Here is a 19,650-nt window from a genome sequence, read left to right as displayed (position 1 = left end):
CTGCCTGATGTACGCCGCCAGTTGCCTTTGCTCTTCGGTGGTGCTTGTTGCGGTCAGCCATCCTTTGTTGTGTGTGTTTGTAGTGTTGTGTATGGTTGTGCAGTTCCAGAGTATGTGATCTTGGTCGAGTATGACGTTACAGGTAGAGCAAGTAGGGGGTGGTGTGTCAGGATCTCCCCATATCTTGTGTAGTCTAGCTGGAGTGTCCAAGGTGTCTGTCTGAGCTTGTCTTATTAGGGTTGCTTGGTGTCTTGTGAGCGTGTCAGAGATCTGTGGCAGTTCTCTCCTTCCCGTGGAGTAGTCCTTCAATTTAGGTGCTGTTGGGACCGTGAGCGTTTGATTTGGTTCGAAGTTGGCAGGAGCCCGGGCTGCGGCTTCTCGGGCCAGCTGATTCGCTTTTTCGTTGCCTGCCATTCCTTCGTGCCCAGGTATCCAGTACACTGTTACAGATCCCTTGATGCTGTTGTTGATGGCCGTATCTATGGGTGGTGGCAGTTCCATGCTTAGCAGTTGGTGACAGGCGCTTTTTGAGTCAGTGTATATGTACGTGTGCTTCGTGGGGCTGGATGTGTGGTCAGTGGCGGTGGCGATGGCGGTGAGTTCAGCCCAGATGGGTTTCATAAGGGGGATGCACTGCTGGTACTCCAATTTTCCTTTGAGGTCAGCATACGCAATGCTTGCTGCTGTGTCTGTTACTGCTGCATCTGTGTATACGTGGTTGTTGAATTGGTCCGCAGCTGCTCGTTTATCGAGGTATTTGGCTCGAATGCTCCTTCTGACCTTGTTTCGTTGGCAATGCATGTGTCTTGGAATGGGTGCAACTTTGAGTAGGTTGGCCGTGCGTGGGCTGAGACGTTCCAGTCGTAAAATAGGCTGCTGGGCTGTGTACCCTAGATACTGAAGTATATGTTGCCCTGGAACCGTTGCTTGGAGTCTGAGGTGTTGGTTGTACCTGTGGACAGCTACGATCTCCTCCAGCGTATTGTGCGTTCCTGTCTCAAGAAGTCGCTTGGTGCTGGCATTGATCGGAATGCCTAGCGCAATCTTCGTAGCCTTCCTAATGAGAGCGTTGATTCTTTCTTCCTGGGTTTTAGTGAAGTTGGTGTATGCTGCATGGTACCTTATTCGTGAAATAAGAAGTGCATCCCGTAGTCGTAGGAGGTCGTGTTCCCTGAGTCCATTTTGTCTGTTCGTGATTCTGCGCATCATGTTCAGGACTTGTTCTCCTTGGCGACATATGTGATGAGTTGTGGCATGGCCTCCCCCGTCGCTTTGAATGTAGTGTCCAAGTACCCTGATTAACTTTTTGCAAGGAATTGAGACGTTTCCGTTTTTAATGACAACGGGTGGAGGCTTCAATCTTGGGTTATGTATGAGAAGAAGCTCCGACTTTTCCGGTGAGCACTGTAGTCCAATTTCTTCTGCTGCCTTACTGATGTTATCGACTGCCTGTTGTAACGTAGCCTGTATGTCGCCTGGTGAGCCTGTTTCAACCCACAATGTAATGTCATCGGCGTATATCATGTGTCCGATAATTCCACTTATCTGTAAGGCTCTGTGTATCCTGAGCATAGCAAGGTTGAAGAGTGTTGGTGAAAGTACGGAGCCCTGTGGGATTCCCTGTTGTGGGTGTTGCAATTGCTGTGATTTGATTTCTCCTAGGTGCAATGTGTACATTCGACCCTCGAGGAAACTTCTGACATAATTGTACATGCGTTGCCCACAACAAGTCTTGGCTAATTCTTCTAGCATTGCATCATGTGCCACATTATCAAAAGCCTTCTTCAGGTCTATGGCCCGAATTGCTTTGAGCTGAGCTATGCTAACCTCCTTATATGTTTCATCGTATAATACAAGTAAGGCATCCTGCGTGGATTGGTGAGCTCTATATCCAATGATATTGTGTGGCAGAATGTTTTGTTGCTCTATGTGCTGCTGTAGCCTGTCCAGTACCATTCGTTCCATGATCTTTCCAGCATTCGAAGTCAGGGAGATGGGCCTAAGTTGCTGTATGGCGATGTCTTTTCCCGGTTTTGGGATGAAGGTGACATTCGCACTCTTCCATTCAGTTGGCACTGTGCCTAGTACCCATGCCTCATTGATGGTTTCGAGCAGAAATTCCTGATCTGCTTCAGAAAGGTTCCTAATTTGGGCTGTTGTTAGTTGATCAGGCCCTAGAGCTTTATTTCTTCTCATTCTGTGAATGGCCCTTTGAAGTTCAAGCAACGTAAATGGTTCATCGATGTCATTCTTGGTGGGTCCTTCATACTCTTTGTAGGCAGGTTGTTGTGCTGGGATGTACATGTTTTGTAAATCTTGCAGGAGTTGTGCGTGGTTGTCCTTGTACGTGTGCAGGAGCTGCAAGATCTTGTGGTTGTTCATGGTCTTGCTTTTGCTGGGCTCTATGAGTGCTCTGACAACGTTCCAGGTTTGGGTGAGATTGAGGGTATGATTCAGTTTGTCACACGTCTCATGCCATTGTTCTCGGCTGAGTTGGTCTGAGTACTCTGGTATCTCTTTGTTTATTCTGTCGATGCGCGCCTTCAGCCTACGGTTTGTTTTGTGCTTTTTCCATCGCCTTGTGAGTCCTAATCTTGCCTCCCAAAGGTGTAAAGTGGGTGTCAGCGCTTGGCTGATCCTCGTGTTGTTGCTCGTACTTTTTGTGCTGTTTCTTGACTGTTTCTAGTTGTTGTGCCCATTCTGATACACTTCTTGCCTGAACAGTTTGCCGTTCCATGCGTATTTGATGCCAGTCTGTGATACCATGTTTGGTTTGCCTTTTTGCCACTCGAATGCCCACTTGTATTTGTACGATTGCGTGGTCACTTGTTAAAGTGTTATGTGTATTCGTCCACTTGGCTTGCAGGGGTCCCTTGCAGAAAGTAAGGTCTGGGTTGGTATACCTTTCGACCGAGTTGCCTGTTCTTGTCGGTTCTGCGATGTCATTTAGGAGAGTAAATCCCGCTTCCTGCATGGAGTTGTACAGCTGTCGACCTTTTGGCGAGTCTCTTTTGTATCCCCAGGCTGTGTGTACAGCATTGAAGTCACCAGCTATAAGGTGCCACATTCTTTTCCCAGCTGCTGCTTTGATTGCATGTTTGACATCATGCACTGTCCCCTTCGGTGGACTATATATGTTGGTAATGCTTATATCACACTGCTTGTTGCGTAGGAGCAGTTTGTGCCCCTGCTCTGTTTCTTGTATTACATCGAGATGCAAGTCTTTTGTGGCAAGGGTGGCAAATGTGTCATTGTTTTGATAGGTTATATACCCAGCAAGTTGTGGTTGCTTGCCTGGCTCTTGAAGTAAAATGAAGTCCGGTTTGTCGTTTTGGGCTTGTATGTACTGGTGTAACGCTCCTTTCTTGTTCCGGAAACTTCGGCAGTTCCACTGCCATATTACAATTTGTTTAAGCATGGTGGGCTTCCTTGTTCGCTGTGAGGCCTTGTAGATGCGTCTGGATTTGTGTTATTATGAGGGGAGTCAGGATTTCGATAACTTTTTCTACAATCGCTGGGATGAGTGCTTCGATTTTCCTTTGTATTGCGTTTTCTATAGTCTGCTCTAATTCGGTTTGCTTTTGCGCTATCACCTGTAACTCTAGTTTGAGGTCGGCCATTTCTGTTGTGGAGTCTGATGCTAGTGATCTGCATTGTGTGGGCTTCGGCGACACTTCGGAATTGCTAGGGGCTGTGTGCATTTCCATTTCCTGGTTTTCGGTTGATCCTAGTAGTGTGCTGGCTGTAGTGGCCGTGTGTGTTTCCATTTCCTGGGGTTGGGGTGGCGTTACTGGTGGTCTTGCTTGAGTAAGTTTCCTGTAGACTGTGTCTGCCTTGGGCTTGGTATGCATAAGTATGTTCCTATATGACCTAGCTGCTTCCTTTGGTGTGGGGGTCGTGTGTAGTGGTGTTACGGATGGCTGACCTACCTGTACCGTTGCGGTGACTGCACTGCCACCTCCGAGTCTTGGCCTTGATTGGCTGCGTCGAGCGTTGCTGGGGCTGCGTCGTTCTGTGCCACGGACGCGGCTACGTGATCTTGGCCGGTGGTCGATTTTCAGCGGCTTGTGGTTTTCTTCTTGAGTCTTCAGTAGCATATTGCGTTGATGAACACGTTTTTGGTATGCCATTTGTCTTACTGCCTTGTCGGTTTATCTTCTTACTTCACACGTGATGTCGTCGGCGCCATGGTTCCCTCCACAGTTGGTGCAGCGTGCCACGCATTCTTGGTGGTCAGCGATGTCGGTTATGTCTTGACCGCATCTGGTGCATCTTGGCTGACCTGATCTTTGGCAAACGTCTGCTCTGTGTCCGATGGCGAGGCAGTTCATGCTGAATTGTGCCCTTGGTCTGTGAGGAAAGCATCTGTAAACTCCTCCCGCGAACACAACTTCTATTGGTATGTAGCTTCCATCAAAGGTGATAATAGCAGTTGCTGTGCGTCCCATCATGCGTGCTGCTAGGATGCGGTATCCAGGAGCGGTGAGGTGTCTTTCTAAGTCTTCTGGGCTTGTGCCTTGCCGAATGTTGTGTATGACTCTTTTGCATGCGTTTTCTGGGCTGGATTCATAAATCGAGATGGTGTGGGTGCTTCCTCCTTCGTTGAGAGATGTGAGCTTTTTGAGCTTTTCCGTCGCATGCCCGTTCTCGCTAGTGATTATGGCAAGGTTCTTGTCACCCGCTATCTTTACAGTGACTTGGCGGGCCTCTGCAGGCGTCAGCGATGCTGCTAGGCTTAGTACGGCGTGAAAGTCGCTAGGGTTGCGCTTCGCTAGACTGAATGTATAAAAACTTTTCTTTTCCTTCTCCTTTTCTAATTTTTCCTTTTTGTTGGTATTGCCAGTGTTCCTACAAAACCGCTGGCAACCGCAATAAAATTTCAGTTGTAAGTCAGCGCTGTGTCCGTTCCTTCTTCCTTTTGTGTCCTGCTTTATTTGCGCTGTTAACAAGCAAGACTGAGTCCCTCCGTCGGTCGTAATATGAGTTTGGTGGTGTGTATCGGACTCACCGGAGTGCGGACAGGCCTGCGAAACCAACCTTCTTCGTCTTGAACGTACTTGGTCGGCATAATGGATGTGGGTCACGGGCGCGAGCCCACCACGCCTTCCCGTAGGTGCGGTGATCAGGCGAGGTCGAGGTAGGCCTAATAGGCCTTGCTCTCTCACCAACGTGTGCTGAACTTCACTGTCCCACAAAATGATAAATAAGCGTCCCACTTGCTTGAAACTTGTCACGGAGCACAAGTGTCCGTAGCGGCGTTGATGTAAAGCACTTTTGGGTCCTAGTGGGCGAAATTTCGGCGAAAAAGTCTATCTTTCCACGGAGCGATGTCAACATACGAACACGCCGATGAGCGCCTGTAGCGCCCTCCTCTTGCTTTCCGGGGTTTTCTTGACTGCCAACCCTTATTTCTGTGTTATTTCTACGAGCCCCTCATTTCCTATTCTGATTTGCTGCATGCATAGCGAGGGCCTCTGTTCTGGCAGTCTTGGTGCCATAGGGAGCTTAAGAGGGTTCAACGCTGGTTGACCACTCTCGAAATGTCGTAGACACTCGAGTCACGTTGCGGGGATTACAAAGAAGGTCCCCTTCACCCCGACAAGCCATGGCGCTGGCTACCACCCCCAAGCACAGGAAAAAATTACATTGACATAAATACCCCAGAAAGCGGGGGGGGGGGAAATCGCCCTGCCGGTAGCGTAGTGGTTATCGCACCAGACCGGTATTCTGGAGGTCGTGTCTTCGGATCTCACCTGGCGGGCATTTCTTCTCCGCTTTCTTTCTTTCTTTCCGAATTCTTTATCTGATTCAATGACCTACCACAACCTCCCCTTTGCTTTCCGAGGTTTTCTTGGCTGCCAACCCTTATTTCTGTGTTATTTCTACGAGCCCCTCATTTCCTATTGTGATTCGCTATATATATATATATATATATATATATATATATATATATATATATATATATATATATATATATATATATATATATATATATATATATATATATATATATATATATATATATATATATATATATATATATATATATATAGGGTTTGGAAATGAGGGGCTCGTTAGGAAATACAGAAAGAAATGCCGGCAGTCTACAACGCCAAAGAAGGCATAGAGGAACGGTTAGAAAATTTTTTTACTGTTAGAGACGTTACATTATTTTTATATTATTACATGAGAAAGAAAGAAAGAAAGAAAGAAAGAAAGAAAGAAAGAAAGAAAGAAAGAAAGAAAAACACGCGCCCAGAGTGGGGACCGAACCCACGCCTTTCGATTAGATCTCGAATGCCTTACCAATTCGAATACCGAATGTCTAATGCCGAATTGGTAAGGCATTCGAGATCTAATCGAAAGGCGTGGGTTCGGTCCCCACTCTGGGCGCGTGTTTTTCTTACCAATGCCTTACCAATATATATATATATATAAATATATATATATATATATATATATATATATATATATATATATATATATATCTATATATATATATATATATATATATATATATATATATATATATATATATATATATATATATATATATATATATATATATATATATATGTGTGTGTGTGTGTGTGTGTGTGTGTGTGTGTGTGTGTGTGTGTGTGTGTGTGTGTGTGTGTAGACAGAAATAAGGGTTGGCAGTCAAGAAAACCTCGGAAAGCAAAGGGGAGAATGCGGTAGGTCATAGAAACAGATGAAGAATTTTTTGAAGGAGAAAGAAAGCGGTGTAAAAATGCCCGCCCGGTGGGAACCGAACCCACGATCTCCAGAATAGGCGTCTGGTGCGATGACCACTACGCTACCGGCGGGGCTGTTTCCCCACCACTTTCTCGGGTATTTATGTTTAGGTATTTTTTGTTTCCTGCACTTGGGTGTGGTAGCCAGCGCCATTCCGACTACTCGGCGTGAAGGACACCATCTTTTTAACCCCCGGGCCGTGACTCGACTGTCTACGACATGTCTACGACATGTCTACGATGACCACTACGCTACGCACCATACAGGTATTCTGGAGGTCGTGGGTTCGGATCGCACCCGGCGGGCATTTTTTTGTCCACTTTCTTTCCAAATTCTTTATCTTCTGCAATGACCTACCACATCCTCCCCTTTGCTTACCGAGGTTTTCTTGACTGCCAATCCTAATTTCTGTCCTAGTTATATATATATATATATATATATATATATATATATATATATATATATATATATATATATATATTGTAATGCAGAAGATTGGCAACGTTCACCGGCAGAATCAAGACCGTCACCAATCCCCTGCGGGAGATGTGCGCCACTTTATCGTCGTCGGTAGCAGAAGCCGAATATGGAAGCCGCACCGCCATCGCCTGGAGCGACGGGGTTCTCTCTCGCTCTGCTTCCTCCAAGCGTCGACTGTGCTCGGACTGTGCTCGGCCTGTGCCCTCCTTGTCTTTCGCCTTCACAGCAACCCTTGCCAATAAACCCCATTTCAAATGGTGGAGGAGCCGGGGTCACGATCCAGTCCTGGAACTCCGGAGCCGAAAGCTGCCCGAAAGGATGACCAGCGAAGCCAACCAAACCGCTACGCCCTCGCCTCGGCCTGTGATGTGCTCTGTTGCTGTGCGTGAGCGAGACGCGCCAGACTTCAACGGCACTGACGAAAACGACGCGGAAGATTGGCTCGAAACCTTTGAGCGGGTGAGCGCGTACAACCGGTGGGACGATGTTTTCAAACTCACTTACGTGAGCTTCCCCCTGACCGGCGTCGCTGAGGTGTGGTTCAAGAATAACAAGAGCCGCCTTAAGACATGGGCTGAGTTTAAGGACGAATTCCTTGCGGTTTTCGGCCGTCCAGCTGTGCGCAAGCTTCAAGCAGAGCAGCGCTTGCGCTTACGAGCCCAGCAGGTCGGTGAAAACTTCACGAGTTACATTGAAGACGTCCTCGACCTGTGTCGGCGCGTCGACCCCTCTATGCAAGAAGCTGAAAAGATCAAGCACATCTTGAAAGGAATAGATGACGACGCCTTCCAAATGCTTTTGTCGAGGGACTTACGCACCGTGACCGAAGTCATTAACATGTGCCGAAGCTTCGATGAGTTACGGAGGCAACGGGCCCTCACTCGACGATCTCTTGTACAGAATGACTGTGTGTCAAGTTTGTCAGCGATGCACGCAGATCCTTCGTTGCTTTCGCAAATCAAAGACTTCGTGCGGGAGGAGGTGGCCCGTCAGTTGTCTCTTCTACATGCCGCGGCAAAGCCTGTGTCGACGCTAGGACCTTCTCTCGAGCATGTGATCCGAGATCAAGTTGCCGAAGCACTTCCGCCTGGTCCGCAATACGTGCCGATTGCCGCGCCAGTCACATACGCCAACATCACCGCAAGACCATTGCCGCAGTCAACCCTGACGTACCAGCCGACGTTTCCGGTGCAACCTCGAGCTGTCCCAACTGTGCCTCCGCCTCCACGGTTTAATTCCCAGGCCGGTGGTCCGTGGCGTACTCCGGATAATCGTCCTATTTGCTTTGCTTGTGGAGTACCTGGGCACGTCGCACGCTACTGCCGCCGCCGTCCGCCATCATTATGGGACGCTACACATGCCGGTTTTCCGCCGTCGGCTCAAGCCCAGGTGCCACTTCACTCCCCGACTGAACCTCGCTCTTCGGATCGCACCACATTTACTGACCGTCGTCCATCTTCCCCGCGCCGTCGCTCGCTTTCTCCGATGCGACGTCGTCCTGGTAACGAAGACACGGAAAACTAGTCGCCGCAGTTCCCGAGGCAAGAACTGCGCTGACGTCGAAAAGTACAAGGCCTCACCCTCCTTCGTCTCCTACTAATGTTATCGACGTTACCATAGAAGGTTTTCGCACTGTCGCCCTGGTAGACATGGGAGCTGCTGTTTCCGTCATCAAAGCCGATGTATGCCGTTTATTGCACAAAGTCACGACGCCTCTTCAAGGACTGTCGCTCCGAACCGCAAGCGCGCACAACATTGAACCAATGGCCGTTTGCACGGCTAGAGTCGTTATTCAGGACGTGCTGTACTTCATTGAACTCATTGTGCTACCGGCGTGTTCCCACGACGTCATATTAGGGTGGGACTTCCTTTCGCGTCATAACGCAGTGATCGACTGTGCGCGCGCAGAAGTTGAGTTTTCTTCCTGTGACGCACTATTTGATGACAGCAAAAGTGCCGCCACAACCAAACTTGTCATGGCAGCCGACACAGACAGACGTCCCGCCCTATTCTTCTGTTTGTGTGCCCGTGCGCTGCGCATCCACGACTGACGCCACGGCGCTGTTTACGCCCTCTGACGTTTTTCTCCGCCGCAAATGTTTTCCCCTGCCGTCTGCCCTCCTTACTCTCAGCGCCGGAACGGGCAACATGTTTGTCACTAACGTGTCTTCGGCGCCGTGCGCCCTTCTGGAGGGGGAAACACTTGGCAGCTTGGAATACATAGATCCTGGTCGCGTGATAGCCATTCCGGACCGCACTTCTCAGGTTCAGGTTGCCGGACTTGACCCATGTCCGCCTGGGGCGGAGCCTTCGACTGATGTTTTTCTTGCCTCTGTTGACGACGGTCTAGACCCTACCCAGCAAGTCCAACTTTTGGCGCTGCTTCAACGATTTCAATCGTCATTCGACTTGGCCCAAAGCGAACTTGGCCGCACATCTACAGTAGAGCACTCCATCGACACTGGTACCCATGCCCCCCTCCGGCAGCGGCCTTATCGCGTTTCCCCAGCTGAGCGCCGCACCATCGAGCAGCATGTGGACGACATGCTTCAGCGTGGAGTTGTTCGACCCTCAAGCAGCCCGTGGGCATCTCCTGTCGTGCTCGTCAAAAAAAAGGATGGATCCATTCGCTTCTGCGTGGACTACCGTCGCCTCAACAATATCACGCGCAAAGACGTCTATCCGCTTCCACGCATTGATGACGCTCTGGACAGCTTGCAAGGGGCAGAGTTTTTCTCGTCTCTTGACTTGCGATCCGGATATTAGGGAGTTTTAGTATAGCGGAAAGCACCACTTTAGCGCGCCCATAGCGTTAGCGGGCACGCTAACCGTAGCATAACGAGGCGCTATCCGTTCGCGATTGCGGCCCGCAAAACGTTAACGCTACAGCTAAAACGCTATACTAAAACTCTCTATTGGCAGGTACCTATGGCCGACGCTGATCGCTCGAAGACGGCATTTGTCACCCCTGATGGATTATATGAATTCAATGTTATGCCGTTCGGGCTGTGTAACGCCCCGGCAACATTCGAACGCATGATGGACAATATTCTGAGGGGACTCAAGTGGAAAATTTGCTTGTGCTACTTAGACGACATTGTCATTTTTTCTGCCGATTTTCCGACGCACCTTCAGCGCCTAGAACAGGTTTTAACCTGTCTTTCTCAAGCTGGCCTCCAACTGAACCTAAAAAAGTGCCACTTCGCCGCGAGGAAGCTAACCATCTTGGGCCACGTCGTCACCAAGGACGGCGTTCTACCCGACCCAGCGAAGCTCCGTGCAGTGGCCGAGTTCCCGAAGCCCACTAATATAAAATCTCTTCGGAGCTTCATAGGCCTTTGCTCATACTTCCGACGTTTCATCCGCAGCTTTGCCTCTATCATTGCGCCATTGACGAAACTCCTTGGTGGTGCCAGCGACTTACCTGACTGGTCCCCAGCTTGCGACCACGCGTTTGAGACTCTGCGTTGTCTACTGACCTCTCCACCTGTACTCCGCCACTTCGATCGTACAGCGCCTACTGAAGTTCACACTGACGCCAGTGGAGTTGGCCTTGGGGCCGTGCTTTGCCAACGAAGACCTGGTGTTGACGAATATGTCGTTGCCTATGCGAGCCGCGCGTTGACGAAAGCTGAAGCGAATTATTCGGTAACCGAAAAGGAGTGCTTGGCCATCATCTGGGCGCTTGCTAAGTTTCGACCATATCTGTACGGCCGCCCATTTGATGTGGTCACTGACCACCACGCGCTTTGCTGGTTGGCGTCGTTAAAGGATCCGGCAGGTCGTCTTGGGCGATGGGCGCTTCGCCTACAAGAATACGACATCCGCGTCATATACAGGTCCGGTCAGAAGCATTCTGATGCCGACGCTCTGTCACGTTCACCAGTTTCTTCTGACCTTGCGAAGCCGTCCGGTGACCTACTAGCCCTTTCGGTGACTGATATGGCAGCCGAGCAACGGAAGGATCCCTGGATCGCTTCCCTCATCAGCTGCCTATCCGATCCTTCCAGGGCCGCTACGACTCGGGCTCTGCGTAGGCAAGCATCACACTTTGCGGTACGCGATGGGCTGCTTTATCGCCGCAACTACCACGCCGACGGCCGCAAATGGTTACTTGTCATCCCTCAACATTTGCGATCCGATGTGTGCGCCTCTTTTCATTCCGATCCCACGTGCGGTCATGCCGGCCTGCTCAAAACCTATCAACGTTTGCGCATTCGTTACTTTTGGCGTGGGATGTACAGCTTTGTGCTCAAATACGTTCGGTCCTGCCAAGACTGCCAACGACGAAAGGCGCCGGTGCCCCATCTGAGCGGTCCTTTGCAACCGCTGCCTTGCCCGGCCAAGCCTTTTGACCGTGTTGGCATTGACTTGTACGGCCCATTACCTTGCACAGCCGCCGGAAACCGCTGGGCTATAGTGGCCATTGACCACTTAACACGGTATGCAGAGACCGCTGCTCTGCCAACTGCCACGGCACGTGACGTTGCCTCGTTTCTCTTGCATCGATTTATACTTCGTCACGGTGCCCCTAAAGAACTGCTCAGTGACCGGGGACGTGTCTTCCTGTCTGACGTCATTTCGGCGCTTCTTAAAGAATGCCATGTCATCCATCGCATGACCACAGCTTACCACCCGCAGACAAACGGTCTAACAGAGCGCTTTAACCGCACCCTTGGAGATATGTTGTCTAAGTACGTGGCGTCCGATCATAGAAATTGGGACCTGGTGCTTCCATACGTGACGTACGCCTATAACACCGCCACTCAAGCCACGACTGGGTTCTCTCCATTTTTCCTTTTATACGGGCGTGAGCCATCGTGTATGTTGGACACCATTCTGCCGTATCGTCCCGATCCATCTGAGTGTGCTCCGGTCTCAGAGGCCGCCAAGCGTGCAGAAGAATGCCGGCAACTTGCTCGTTCTTTTACCACGGAAGAACAGGGCCGCCAAAAATCTCACACTGATGGCAAGCCCGTGCCGAGCTTCGTTCCTGATTCTCGTGTATGGCTCTGGGTACCCACTCGGACTCCTGGTCTCCCCTCGAAATTCCTCTCAAACTATCAAGGCCCTTACCGCGTCATCGAACAGACTTCCCCAGTCAATTATGTTGTCGAGCCCTTAACACCTTCCCAGGATCTCCGACGCCGTGGTCGGGAAACAGTGCATGTTGAACGTCTAAAACCCTATTACGATCCACTTGTTTCGCCAGCGCCTTGAGTCGCCAGGATGGCTACCCTTTTCGCCCGGGGGTGATTGCAATGCAGAATATTGGCAACGTTCACCGGAAGAATCAAGACCGTCACCAATCCCCTGCGGGAGATGTGCGCCACTTTATCGTCGTCGGTAGCAGAAGCCGAATATGGAAGCCGCACCGCCATCGCCTGGAGCGACGGGGTTCTCTCTCGCTCTGCTTCCTCCAAGCGTCGACTGTGCTCGGACTGTGCTCGGCCTGTGCCCTCCTTGTCTTTCGCCTTCACAGCAACCCTTGCCAATAAACCCCATTTCAAGATATATATATATATATATATATATATATATATATATATATATATATATATATATATATATATATATATATATATATATATATATATATATATATATATATATATATATATATATATAAAGTAAGTAAATGAGGGGCTCGTTGAGGAAATACAGAAACATAGGTCGGCAGTCTACAACGCCAAAGGAGGCATAGGGGTGTGGTTAGGCTCTATTTTTTACTATGATAATGAAGTTAAGATTTTTTTTAAATATAAGGAAGAAAGAAAGAAAGAAAAAACTTCCTTATATTTAAAACTTTCTTCCTTATAAAACTTCCTTATAAAAAACTTTCTTCCTTATATTTAAAAAAAAATCTTAACTTCATTATCATAGTAAAAAATAGAGCCTAACCACACCCCTATGCCTCCTTTGGCGTTGTAGACTGCCGACCTATGTTTCTGTATATATATATATATATATATATATATATATATATATATATATATATATATATATATATATATATGTATGAATGAATGAAACTTTATTAATGATACGGGGGGCTTGGTAGCCTAGTTGGGGAAGAGGGGAGAAGGGAAAGGGAGTGGGGCGGCCGTCAGAGTCGTCCGGTCAGGTCTGCCGCTCGCAAGAACTCCCACAAGGAAATGATCGTGCTCGCGGCGTCCAAGTGAGGGGGCGGGGTTGTCCATTCTCCCAATGATGTAACGCCGGCGCCCTTGTGCCTGTTCCAAGCGGTGAAAGGCCGGGGCAGTCCCACAGTAGGTGCCTTAACGTTGGAGAGGCACCGGTATTGCACGTGCAGCACGTTGCAGTGGCTGCCTGGTCGCCCTCCTCGTTCTGATCGGTGATGTCCGCTTGTGGTTCACCGCCACGAGCTCTTTTGGACGCAGCGTGTGCTCGCCACTTTGCCAGAACATCTTCTGTAAGGGCAGCACCTGTCCTAGCCTTGTATATTAGCACTTCCGCACCGCGCGGAAGCCCTTTGGGAAGTGGGTGGGGATAGTGCGGCACCTAAAACATATATATATATATATATATATATATATATATATATATATATATATATTTTTAGGAAACCTTACAAGCCATTTGGCGGGCATAAAGTATGGGGGGCGTTTTAAAACGTTATAAAAGAAAAAGCGTAAATTTAAGAAGAGAACATTGCAACAACGAAATTTAAACGCCTTGCACATATTGCGAAGTACAAAGTGATCAATATTTGACAGTAGATAAACACTTGTGGCCTTTGCCCAGCGAAAAAGCATACAATATATGAGAGTAAAACAAGGAAAAACACAACTTAGACACAAATCGCGATAATATGCGTTACACTAAATATTCTTTAACAGCAATAAATAGTGTAAAGCATGAGTAGCTGACGGCGAAACGTTTCGGGGTTGGATATAGAGACTATGTTACTATCAGGCAGATCATTCCAGAGGCGTATAATACAAGGCAGTGCAGATAAATTAAATGCATTTGTTTTACCTTATATACGCATAACTAGACCTATTATGCAATCTGCGTGAAAAAGAATGACATATTTGAAGTTGTAGCCGGGTTCGTTGATAGGTGAAAATAAAATTGTGGAAAAGGCACTGAACAGAAATATTACAGCGGCTGTCTACTGGCGGAAATTGCAGGTATAGTTTTATTTGTGTTATGCTGGAGTCGCTAGTGTAGTTACGTGATATGAACCTGGCTGCTCTATTATGTATAATTTCTATCATATCTATTATGTAATTCCGGTGAGGAGACGAAATCGACGAGGTGAATTCGAATTGTGGCAGGATGAATGTTTGAAAGGAGAGTTTACGAATGTTTGTAGGGGGATTTCGCAAGTTGCGACGTAGATAACCCAGCGAACGTGATGCTTTGGCGCATAAAGACGTGATATGTAGGACCCATGAAAGGTTAGCTCTAAGAAGAACACCAAGGTACTTGTACGAAGGAGTATTGGAAAGCATAGTGTTATTTAAGTAATCAGAAAATTCCGAATATAGATGTTTACGGCTGAAGCACGTTACTTCGAAATTTGTGAAGTTAATCTCATGAGCCGTTCGTTACACCAATTACAAATGAGGTTAAGATCTGCGTGAAGTGCTAAGTCAGTGGTGTAATGACTGTATTATCTACCGTCCCATTACATCATCAATGGTGTAATAGTACGGTAGATAATACAGTCATCAGCAAAAAAGCGGCACGCAGGAAGTTATCTGGGTCGGTAAGTCACTAATGTAGATTAGGAAAAGTAAGGGCCCAAGGACGCTGCCTTGCAGCACACTGGAAATAACAGAAATGGGGGAGAAATTATAAACAACTGTGAACTGTTGCAGAAAAGAAATGATGTTTCGAATCCAGGAAAATGTTAAAGAGTCATGTCGTAGAGCAGATAATTTAGAGATTAGGCGGCAGTGGGGCACGCGGTCAAAAGCTTTGGAAAAGTCAAGAAAGATACAGTCAGTTTGAAGGTTGCGTTCCATGTTAAAGTGCAAGTCAGTCGTTAGTTGAAACAATTGTGTGTCACAGGTAAATTCCTTCCGGAAGCCATGCTGATTATTAAAAAAGAAATGTTGTGTCTCGAGGTGATTGTACACGTTAGAACTGATTATGTGCTCCGGCATTTTGCATCATATGCAGGTTAAAGACGTGTGTCGGCAGTTATCAGGCCAGTGAATGTCTCCACTATTGTGAATTGGTATTATTTTTCCTACTAATTATTCCGCAGGTAACTTTCCAGAGGTTAGGTATTGTTTTAATTTATGGCGTAAGATCTTGCTTGATACAGCGAGGGTGTTATTCGATTTCTTCGAATTAATGTTATCCATAGCGGCTCACGTAGATATTTTGAGGTGCGTAATATGTGATTCTTCTTTGGTGGGGTTTTTTGGCGCAAGGGCGCGTAATATGTGATTCAATGCCTTCAACAGTGATAGTAACGGGTTCCATACATGTGGCATCAAGTTCGCAAAAGGTTGGAATATTGGAATAGTCCTTCTGAGTGAAAACAGACGAAAAAAAGGTGTTGAATACTGTGGGGCAATCGGCGCTGGCAGTAGGTTTGTTGTCGGTTCCGTGTAAAGTTATAGTGTTAGCTTCTCTGGCCTGAGATATAATTTGCCAAATTTTGGGGGGATTCGAATTTAGCAGAGATGGTAGCTCTTGCGAGTAGTGTTTATTTTTTGCTAAAGATATTGCTGAGCAGTAGCTTTTCAAACAATCTTTGTATGCGTGCCATGCCTCAGCAGGGCGCACGCGTTTAGCCCGTTTGTACGAACGCTTATTTTTGCTTCTTAGTCGGCGAAGAGACTGTGTAAACCATGGGCTGGACTTATCGTTAGTTATGGACACTGGCGGAACGTACCTGTCTACTTGGGCCGATAATTTTTCCGTGCAGGGTACCCAGTTGTCGTTTACGGATCAAAAATTAAACGAAGGTAGTAACACTAGGCGTAAAAATTGAACTAGCTGAGAGTTATCTGATCGTAATTTGCACTGTTGTAATCGCGAATTTGTTTTGCTGTTGGGACAGGCACAGGCTTCTGGATGCTATATCCTCCTGAGACCCGAGACATGACGTAGTAAAAACCAGTTAATTTTTGTAAATAATTGAATTTATTAGAGTACAGAGGTAATACTGATGTCATTCTTTATTTGCTATGACGTCTTGTTGAAAAGTTATCAGATGTGCAATATATTGCACACTGGGACTAAGTTGTCAAAAAACCATAAAACATAATGTCATAGACAGTGTGTCTGCGTGTGTTGTGCCTCTGCTCTGTGTGTGTGTTGTGTGTGTGTGTGTGTTGTGTTGTGTGTTTTGAGTATGTGTGTCTGGTGTGTGTGTTGAGTTGTGTGTGTGTGTTTTGTGTATGAGCGTGTTTCGTGTGCGTTGTGTTGTGTGTTTTGTGTATGTGCGTGTTTCGTGTGTGTTGTGTGTGTTGCGTTGTGTTGTGTGTGTGTTGTGTCGTATGCGTTATGTGTGTGTTGTGTGTGCCTGTGTGTGTGTCTGTGTGCCTCGCTGTTTCCGATGAAGATAAAGAAGCCGATCGGCTATGGAACGTCCGTCCTCTTCTTGAGATAATTAAAAACGCTTGCCGCACTCTGCCGTGCTCACCAAACATCTGCTTTGATCAGGAAATCATTCCCTTCACCAGTAAGTGCCCAGTTAAGTGATTCGTTCCTGGGATGTCCAATTGGACAGGCCTGAAGAAGTTTATCTTGGCAAAATTTTGAAATTTTTCAGGGGAAAGAAAGGAGAGCAGCTTTGCTAGGCATATTAAAGTTTCATTTCGGCGTAGCGTGCACTGTGGGGTATCTATCGTCTTTGCAAATAGTGCTGTGTAAATTGCCGCACTGACTCGCGACTCACTTCATAGGTATGGAACTTAAAGGCTACGTATACACACAGCGTATACATTAAAAGTTACCTAGAGCCAAAGTTATTTTGTCCCCGGTTAAGGTGGAACGTTGAATGCGAATTTTCGAAAAACTTGTACCTTTCGGCAGCTTCTTGTGTTCACCCAGGGTAGGTTGTCCGATGGAACAGCTGTTCTGTTAAGTCGCGGTCTTTTCACTGCCGCGAATGATTGTAAAGCCTTTTGGGCCGTATTTCCGCGTCTGTGGCGACTTCTGTGCTGTTATTACTGTTTCCATCTGAAATGTGCCTGGTGGCGTGTCTACTGCAGACCGAGTCCAACGTTCTTTCAAAATTTTAGCTTTGATATCCAGGCCTTGCGTTGGGTTTCGGGCTGCGGAAAGCGATGCAAGCTAACGCCTGATGTGCATACCGTACATTTACATTGCCCTACCGTGCATAATTTTCCCGTAAACTAAATGAAACTTGTTTGGCCGACTATTGCCCTATACAAACCCATGTATTTTGTCGGTTGTTTCCTCTCTATAGAAATTTTACCGTGGCGCCCCCTAGATTAGGTGCCGCCGCCTGTAGGACGATCTCCTGGCCAATAGCGGTGAAGGAGGGTTTTATTTCAGGAGATGCAGATGTGGACAGTGGCGCGAACCACCATTCACACCCACCTCCGAAGAGAAATTACCCACCAAAGCTGTAAAGCCACTCCAGGATCCTACCAAGTAATTGGAATGGGCACTTCCAATGGGAACGACACAAACTCACAAAGCCGTAATGACGGCACTGGTGAGATTCATACATGAAACCAACATGCGGGAATTCATCCTTTCTCTTGAAAAAAAAAATTCCTTATACCGAGATATATGCTTTCAGTCTGCAATAAACAACGTTCATTTCTCCTCCCTCTTTCTCCCTCTTCTCCAGTACGTTAACGAATGCGTGCGGGCTATTTTAGACACCTGGTAGTGGACATTGCGTTGCTCAATGATTTTTCTCTGCCCACAGAAAAACAAACAAAACAAGAAATGCACTTACTTTCTTGAGTGAGCGCAGGTCCTATGCAGTACCCGCATGCTACGGCCAGAAACAATGGGAGTACCACCATGCTAGCGTGGGGGCTAGAAATGCTTGCGAGCGCTTCCAATTCTCGCTCCTGGGTGCGAGCCGAGTTCAAGACTGCGCTCTTAACGATCTGCCTCTAGCAGCCAAAAGAGGTGATAGCCGAGGTCGGAAACTGAAACCCGCTCCCCGAGGATATGGCAGCACGGAGTGGCAACATCTCGTCGGCTCTGGTTTCAGAACTCGACATTAGTTCCGTCTTGCGAACGGCTGGCTAACCTGCGATGACTTATGGGGCTGTTTATTTATTTATTTATTTCAGGAATACTGCCAGCCTTACAAAAGGCCCTCGGCAGGAGTGGGTGTACATTGTAACACGTACAAAAAGGAAAAATCTATACAGACAAAACATATTAAGTAATCCAAGTTAGGCACAAGCTGCAGAATGACCAGGCGATTGCAAGCAAAAACAGTGCAGAAATGCAAAACTAAAGAAGAAGCATAACAGCATGTTTGTTTCTCACGTGCGCAGTATCATACACGCAAGAAAAGAACGATATGACGGAGTAGACAGGTACAAAGAAATAGGTGCGCAGTCTTCTGCGCATACACATAGTCTGCACAAGAGGCGGGGCCTCGTCCTGATAATGACGACACAGGCGGTGAACCGTCTTGTTATGAATATATCAGAAAAGAAGCCCAGGGAAAAGTAACAAAGAAAGACAAAGTCTCAATTCACAACAGCAAGCGACTTTTTCAGTTGGCGGGCCCCCTAAGATGTAACAGCAATAATATGTGGATGGCGGGGTTGCCACTGCGTCGTCGGGATGATTCCGGAACCGCTCCGCATTTCTTCCCCTCGAAATAAAATCTGTAGCGGCGGCAGGCCTGGAGGAACAAACCGGGAGTATGGCGCCTTTTAAAACAGAACAGGTGAATTCGTTGGGTGCAACATGGCTTTCGGCTTTTTTATTCTCGTCGCCCGGGGTCCTGTTTTAAGGTGGAGTGGGGAAGATGTGGCACTCTTAATGACTAGCACTGAAGATGAACGTTTACGAACTAACAAAACTTGTTGCTGAGCTAGTTGGTACATACTTAAAGAAAGAGGGAAACGTGGCGCAAACTAGACGTGGACGAACGAGAGAGTTGGCGCCTGTATCTGTCGTTCTTCTCTCGTTCGTCCACGTCTAGTTTGCGCCACGTTTCCCTCTTTCTTTAAGTGTTGTTTGCGAACAGCGTAGCTTGTCTGCTTTCGCGATGCGCGACGATATACTTCAGGTTGCGGGTTTTCCAGAAACAAGGGGTGGTCGCTGGAAAGCGGGGAAAAACAACATGACAGTAACGCGTTACAACTAATGGCGTTATCAGTAACTCGTTGCTTTTTTTTGGTAATTAAGTAATGCATTCGTTACAACTTCAAATAGACTGCAATATGCAAGTGAAATAACTTTTCTACCCTTTTTTGCCCGCTA

At 47.4% G+C, this 19,650-nt stretch overlaps 1 long non-coding RNA gene and 1 other non-coding gene across 3 annotated transcripts in view; both read right to left on the bottom strand.

Annotated features, from left to right (window-relative positions):
* Nucleotides 1-18,342, bottom strand: part of LOC144144950 (uncharacterized) — a 73,164-nt gene extending 54,822 nt beyond the window's left edge. Inside the window, exon 1 of one of the 2 annotated variants that reach the window (XR_013317384.1) lies at nt 18,155-18,342. This is a non-coding gene — a long non-coding RNA (uncharacterized LOC144144950). The remainder of the gene's footprint in view (nt 1-18,154) is intronic. The other variant, XR_013317382.1, reaches the window with a different exon arrangement.
* Trnar-ccu (transfer RNA arginine (anticodon CCU)) lies at nt 6,755-6,827 on the bottom strand. Its single transcript has one exon. It is a non-coding gene; the product is annotated as a tRNA-Arg (tRNA).
* Nucleotides 18,343-19,650: the final 1,308 nt, after the last annotated feature.

This window comes from Haemaphysalis longicornis, unplaced genomic scaffold (genome assembly GCF_048455015.1).
Source record: "Haemaphysalis longicornis isolate Haplotype H1 unplaced genomic scaffold, Haemaphysalis longicornis Haplotype H1 scaffold_1, whole genome shotgun sequence".
In the NCBI taxonomy this organism is placed as follows: Eukaryota; Metazoa; Arthropoda; class Arachnida; order Ixodida; family Ixodidae; genus Haemaphysalis; species Haemaphysalis longicornis.
The sequence above is the reverse complement of the archived record's forward strand: the minus strand, read 5'-3'. Positions and strand labels throughout refer to the sequence as shown.